General features: G+C 34.5%; 2 non-coding genes across 2 annotated transcripts; both read right to left on the reverse strand.

The window, feature by feature from the left end:
- Window positions 1-3,385: 3,385 nt before the first annotated feature.
- On the reverse strand, window positions 3,386-3,457 carry TRNAP-AGG. Its single transcript has one exon. It is a non-coding gene; the product is annotated as a tRNA-Pro (tRNA).
- Window positions 3,458-3,850: 393 nt separating this feature from the next.
- TRNAL-AAG lies at window positions 3,851-3,921 on the reverse strand. The gene has a single exon. It is a non-coding gene; the product is annotated as a tRNA-Leu (tRNA).
- Between the last annotated feature and the right edge of the window lie 3,887 nt (window positions 3,922-7,808).

Below are 7,808 nucleotides of genomic sequence, written 5' to 3' on the forward strand. Positions count from 1 at the left end.
AGTCTCCCTTTTCTCTTTCTTTTCCTTACTGCTTCGCAATTCTGTAAGGGGAAAACTAAAATAAAGAAACAAAATTAAATTAAGTAAAATAATTAAAACCTAATGACACCCTTACTAAAACTTAATATTAAAACACTTATTTAGAATTGAATGCATACGACTACAAATAAATCTTAATTAAAATAAAAGTTCTATTTATATTAATAAAAATATAACATTAGCCTAATAGTTATTAAAACACATCTAAACTAGTAACATATAAATAAATATAATATTTATTATAAAATCGACCCTAAAACTTAATTTATTTATGCAACTCACTAATTAAAATTACTCTAAATAATGCCTAGAAATTAAGCTTATCACAGACCACTGTCATAACAGATCACCCCCACATTGAATTAGTAAAGTCATTTCTTATGAAGGTTTGTCCCCTACTCACAGGGCTTGTGCTTCATCTATCTTGGCCACACATGAACCACAATCCTATAATGAGTCAGTGAAAGAAGAGGCATGGAGGAAAGCCATGCAAATTGAAATAGATGCTTTAATTGACAACAAAACTTGGGTCCTAACATACCTACTAGCTGGAAAGTCACCTATTGGATGCAAATGGGTTTATAAAGTGAAATACAAGGCAGATGGAACAATAGAAAGATATAAGGCAAGATTGGTTGCAAAAGGTTACACACAACAGCTTGGTGTGGACAATATTGAAACATTCTCTCCTGTGGCTAGAATGACAACTATAAGAACTTTCTTGGCAGTTGCGGTGGCTAAAGGATGGGACATTCAACAACTAGACATCAATAATGCTTTTTTGCATGGAGACTTAGAGGAGGAAGTGTATATGGTTCTCCCTCCTGGTTTTCAGAATGACAAGCCAAGACAGGTCTGCAAGTTATTAAGGTCCTTGTATGGTTTGAAGCAAGCTAGTAGACAATGGAATGCAAAGCTAACAAGGGCACTACAAGGTAATGGTTTCTGCCAATCCGTAGCAGATCCATCTTTATTCATCAAAACCTCAGGTACTTCATTCATGGCCTTACTGATATATGTTGATGATATACTGGTTACTGGTACAGATTCTGAGCAGATTACAGAATTAAAGAGTTTTCTGGACAAAGTTTTCAAAATAAAGGACATTGGTCATTTGAATTATTTCTTAGGGATTGAAGCTTCTAGAACCCCTAATGATCTTAACTTGTGCCAAAGGAAATATACATTAGAAATACTAAAGGGGAATGGATTTTTGGATGCTAAGCCTACAAATACAGCAGTAACTGCAGGCCAAAAATCAGTAGCCTAGAAGGCACAACTCTTGCCAAACCTGAAGAATTCAGAAGATTGGTTGGCAAGCTTCTCTATCTCACAAACACAAGGCCATAAATCTCTTATGATGTCCAATAATTGAGCCAATTTGTTGACAAGCCCATGGATACACACCTTATGGCTGCTCATAGGGTGTTAAGATACCTTAAAGGTTCCCCTGAAAAAGGCTTGTTCTATCCATCACATTCTCAAATAAAGTTGCAAGGATTTTCTGACTCTGGTTGGGCTACTTGTGCAGAGACAAGAAAATCAATCACTGGTTACTGCATTTTTGTTGGGGAATCTCTAATATCTTGGAAAACAAAGAAGCAAGTCACTGTGTCAAGATCATCTTCAGAAGCAGAATATAGAGCTTTGGCATCTACAGTTTGTGAAATACAGTGGCTACTCTATCTACTTGAAGACTTAAAGGTGAAACCAAACAGCCCTACAGCCTTGTTCTGTGACAATTTATCTGCAATTGCCATAAGAGAGAATCATGTGTTTCATGAACGCACAAAACATATTGAGATAGATTGTCATGTGGTGAAACAAAAGGTAAATGAAATGGTGATCAAACTGCTATCCATTCCTTCACAGAAGCAGTTGGCAGATGGATTCACAAAGGCTCTACCAAGATTGAATTTTGATGTCTTTCACTCAAAGCTTGGGCCTTCAGGATATTCATGCTCCAGCTTACGGCGGGGGAGGGGGCGGGGGGGTGACAAAGTACACAAAATAACAAGGGCTTTCTTGTCTTTTCTAGTGTGTCTAGTTTCTGTTATAACCGCCAGGTTAAAGGCTTTACACAGTGTGTATTTTAGAAGCAGTTTTTCCCTCTCTTCTTTTGTAACTTTCAGAACAGAGAACACTCATAATCTTCTAGCTCTCAATTTTTCTCCTCTTTACTGCAACTCCTTGTCCAGTGAGTAATGAATTGAACTATCATCAGAAATCCATAATTCCCAAAAAATAAAAATATAAAAAAACAAAAATTTCTAGTCTCCTGCTCATCTTCTTTGAGCTAAAAATCAAATATAACTCTCACCGTCTTTAAAATCTTAATTACTTCATAATGTTGTGAGGATAAATATGGCTGACTTTCTACTTTTCTTATTATGAATAAACATGTAAAATGGTGATGGAGGAATAAAATAGAAGATTATGCATCCTTTACAATACCCATTTGCATAGGGAAGATAGTGCATTTTGAGAATTGAACTTAAAGCCTCTCGTACCCTAAGCGAGAATCATACCACTAAACCAAATGCCCTTCTTATTAAATAGAGATGTGAGAAACCAAAAAAAAAAAAAAAATTAGTATATCTTAGAACTAGAAGCTAAAATGACAACAATTAACTTTATAATACAGTAAGTCTCACATCAAGAAATTTATCACACAAATAAAGTTAGATATTGAACAAGAAGTAGAGAAACACATAATCAAAAAACTGGAAAAAAAGGGTTTAGAGAACTACAAAACATTTATTTACACAAGCATAGATGTATATAAGATTTTATAAACTGTATTTTAAACTTAAAGATCGAACCAGAAACCCATAATTCCCAAAAAAAAATAAAAAATAAAAAAAGACAGAAATTTCCAGTCTCCTGCTCATCTTCTTTGAGCTAAAAATCAAATATAACTCTCACCGTCTTTGAAATCTTAATTACTTCATAATGTTGTGAGGATAAATATGGCTGACTTTCTACTTTTCTTATTATGAATAAACATGTAAAATGGTGATGAAGAAATAAAATGGAAGATTATGCACCCTCTACAATACCCCTTCGCATAAGGAAGATGAGGCATTTTAAGAATTGAACTCGAGACCTCTCACACCTTAAGCAAGAATCATACCACTAGACCAAATGCCCTTCTTATTAAATAAAGATGTAAGAAACCATAAAAAAAAAGAGTATATCTTAGAACTAGAAGCTAAAATGACAACAATTAACTTTATAATACAGTAAGTACTACTATAAAGCATAGACGTATAGACAGAAATTTCCAGTCTCCATAGAAGTCTACAATACCCCTTCGTGAACTCGTACCCCTTTACATAAGGAAGATGGGGCATTCCAAGAATTGAACTCGGGACCTCTCGCACCCTAAGTGAGAATCATACCACTAGACCAAATACCCTTCTTATTCAACAAAGATGTGAGATGCCAAAAAAAAAAAAAAAATAGTATATTTTAGAACTAGATGCTAAAATCACAACAATTAACTTTATAATACAGTAAGTCTAACATCAAGAATTTATCACTCAAATAAAGTTAGATATTGAACAAGAAGCAGAGAAACACATAATCAAACAACTAGAAAAAAGGGTTTGGAGAACTACAGAACATTTATTTACACAAGCATAGATGTGTATAAGACTTTAGCAACAGCATTTTAAACCTAAAGATGGAACTAGAACCAAAGACAGAAATTTCCAGTCTCCTGCTCATCTTCTTTGAGCTAAAAATCAAATTTAACTCGAGATGCGACATTCTGAAAATTGAACTCATACCCCTATGCATAAGGAAAATGGGGCATTTTGAGAATTGAACTCGAGACCTCTCGCACCTTAAGCGAGAATCATACCACTAGACCAAAATGCCCTTCTTATTAAATAGAGATGTGAGAAACCAAAAAAAAAAAAAAGTATATCTTAGATCTAGAAGCTAAAATCACAACAATTAACTTTATAATACAGTAAGTCTCACATCAAGAAATTTATCACTCAAATAAAGTTAGATATTGAACAAGAAGCAGAGAAACACATAATCAAACAACGAGAAAAAAGGGTTTGGAGAACTACAGAACATTTATTTACACAAGCATAGATGTGTATAAGATTTTAGCAACTGCATTTTAAACCTAAACAAGCATAGATGTGTATAAGATTTTAGCAACTGCATTTTAAACCTAAAGATGGACTAAAACCAAAGATAGAAATTTTACTCATACCCCTTTGCATAAGGAAGATAAGGCATTATGAGAATTGAACTTGAGACCTTTAACACCCTAAGCGAGAATCATACCACTAGACCAAATGCCCTTCTTATTAAATAAAGATGTGAGAAACCAAAAATAAAAAATAAAAAAATAGTATATCTTAGAACTAGAAGCTAAAATCACAACAATTAACTTTATAATACAGTAAGTCTCACATCATACCCCTTTGTATAAAGAAAATGGGGCATTCTGAGAATTGAACTCGAGTCCTCTCGCACCCTAAGCAAGAATTATACTACTAAACCAACTACCCTTGTTATTAAATAAAGATGAGAGAAACCAAAAAAAAAAAAAAATAGTATATCTTAGAACTAGAAGCTAAAATCACAACAATTAACTTTATAATACAGTAAGTCTCACATCCAAAAATTTATCACTCAAATAAAGTTAGATATTGAACAAGAAGCAGAGAAACACATAATCAAACAACTAGAAAAAAGGGTTTGGAGAACTACTGAACATTTATTTACACAAGCATAGATGTATATAAGATTTTAGCAACTGCATTTTAAACCTAAAGATGGAACTAGAACCCCATAATTCCCCAAAAATAAAAAATATAAAAAGACAAAAATTTCCAGTCTCCTGCTCATCTTCTTTGAGCTAAAAATCAAATATAACTCTCACCGTCTTTAAAATCTTAATTACTTCATCATAATGTTGTGAGGATAAATATGGCTGATCTTAATTACTTCATAATGTTGTGAGGATAAATATGACTGACTTTCTACTTTTCTTAGGATAAATCCTCTACAATACCCCTTCGCATAAGGAAGATGGGACATTCCGAGAATTGAATTTGAGACCTCTCGCACCCTAAGCGAGAATCATACCACTAGACAAAACACACTTCTTATTAAACAGAGATGTGAGAAACCAAAAAAAAATAGTATATATTAGAACTAGAACCTAAAATGACAACAATTAACTTTATAATACAGTAATGGCCCGTTTGGTTCACGGAATAGGCCGGGAATGACATAGCATTCCCAGTAATAGGCCTATTCCGTTGTTTGGTAACCATTTCTATTACCAGGAATAATATTCCTGGTAATAGCCTATTACCTCAAATAAGGTAATAGCTATTACTAGGGCCCCCCCTGGTATTAGCCTATTACTGAACGCTCAGGAATAGATTTTAGAATCTATTTCCTTTTTTACCCCTTTCTTTAACCTTATTTTTTTTTATCATATATATAAATTTATCATATTTCACCACCGTCGTTGCCGCCACCACCATCACCGCCGCCGCCACCACCACCATCGTCGCCGCCGCCACCACCACCATCACCGCCGCCGCCACCACCACCACCATCACCACCGCCGCCGCCACCACCACCACCACCACCATCGCCGCCGCCGCCGCCGCCACCACCACCACCATTGCCACAACCGTCACTGCCCCCACCACCGCCGCCGCCCCCACCACTGCCACCGCCGCCACCACCACTACCACCGCCACCACCACCATCACCACCACCGCCACCGCCACCACCACCACCGCCGCCGCCACCAGAACCACCACACAGCAGCACCACCGCCACCACCACCACCGCCACAACCGTCGCTGCCCCCACCACCACTGCCACAACCGTCACCGTCAACACCACCACCGTCGTCCCCACCACTGCCACCGCCACCACCACCGTCACCATCACCACCATCACATATTTTTATAAGGGTATTTATGTCTTTTAAAACATATTTCATTTCTATTCCTTAAATCAACCAAACACTGTAATATAATTCCTAAAGTCTATTCCTTCCGCGAACCAAACAATAGAATACAAATCCTATTCTATTCCTTGCCTATTCTATTCCTTATGGAATAGCATTCCTATTACCTCAAAATTCATTCCGCGAACCAAACGTGCTGTAAGTCTCACATCAAGAAATTACTAGAAAAAAGGGTTTGGAGAACTATAGATGTATATAAGATTTTAGCGACTACATTTTAAACCTAAAGATGGAGGAATGTATACAAGATTTTAGCAACTGCATTGGAAATTGAGCATTTCAAGAATTAAACTCAGAACCTCTCACACCCCAAGCAAGAATCATACCACTAGACCAAATACCCCTCTTATTAATTATATAGTTTAAAAATAAAGTACTCCATACCATATTAAAGCAAACTAGTATTGTCCCCGTGCGATGCACGGGATAAATATTGTTCAAATTTATTGTTCAATTGTGTGAAATATTTAAAAGATAATCTAATATTTTCAAAGATCAAGAATTAAAAAGTCGAGTTGAAATAAAATATAGAAAATGTAAATGAAAAATAGAAACAATAATGAATTTTACTTTAACATACATCTGAATAAATGTAATATATTTATTCTAATAGATGTATGTGTGATTTAATAATGTAATCTCTAGTTGAATTATATTTTTGTTTTGAGTATTTTTTATTAGATTTTAATATTTTTTTATCCCTAATAATAATATTTATGACTCAGCCTCTAAGTGTTTTATTTTATTTTTCTTTTCATCCCATTGTAGAAAATTTATGAACCTCCCCATGCTTATATGTTCTACCTTCCGCAAAATTTAAATTGAACATATATCTAAATTGAAATTGAAATAACTAAAAAATATATTAATAACAAAAATTATGTATAATGTATACATACTACACATCTAATGTATACATACTACACACTAACAATTATATATATATATATATATATATATATATATATATATATATATATATATATTAGAATTCTCTAGAAGATCAGAGAATTCTTAGCTCATCTCTTGTCTGCCTCTGGTCTATCTCTCTCTATACTTGCGTTTTCAGAAAATCCATCTACGCTCTTGACGCGCTACAGATCTGTCTGGAAAGCATACCTATCTAAAGCTTAGCTAGGAGTGAAGATCAAGCATCCAAGAAACCTGTAGTTAAGTGGTTTTTCATCTCTTGCACATTAATTTTTTTAAATTCATCATTTTCTTGTGCAGATGACGTAACATATGTACTAATTTATGTAATATATAGCTTAAAATTTCAGATTTCAAGCATTGATTGTCGAATTTCGTTCATGTGTACAGATCTAGGTTTTAGGGTTTACGTCTAACCTCCATTTTTGAAGAACCATTACATATCTGTACTTGCGTCATATCAGCATATAAGTTAAGATTATTGAGTAATTTATGCATTTTTGGATTGCACGCAGAATTGCAGATGGTGGAACAATTATAATGGTTCTGCGTATAAGATAAGTCTATCTCTCTTATTCGATACTACTAATTTCTACTGGCCTGGTTTGCGGATATTCCGTCTCTATACTATTTATATGAGTACCGAAAAATTGTCTAAAAAAAGAAAGTACTACCTCTGTTTTCCTCTTTAGACTTCCGTTTATATTTCATATAATTGTAGATCTGGTCAATTTCCTCATTTGCCTGTATTTATGTTAAAATTTTAGTCTAGCTGGTCTAATGGTTTAGTTTTTTTGAACTGATTCATTACATTTTTTTTTTC

The sequence above is a fragment of the Ipomoea nil genome, unplaced genomic scaffold (assembly GCF_001879475.1).
Source record: "Ipomoea nil cultivar Tokyo-kokei standard unplaced genomic scaffold, Asagao_1.1 scaffold0873, whole genome shotgun sequence".
NCBI lineage: Eukaryota > Viridiplantae > Streptophyta > Magnoliopsida > Solanales > Convolvulaceae > Ipomoea > Ipomoea nil.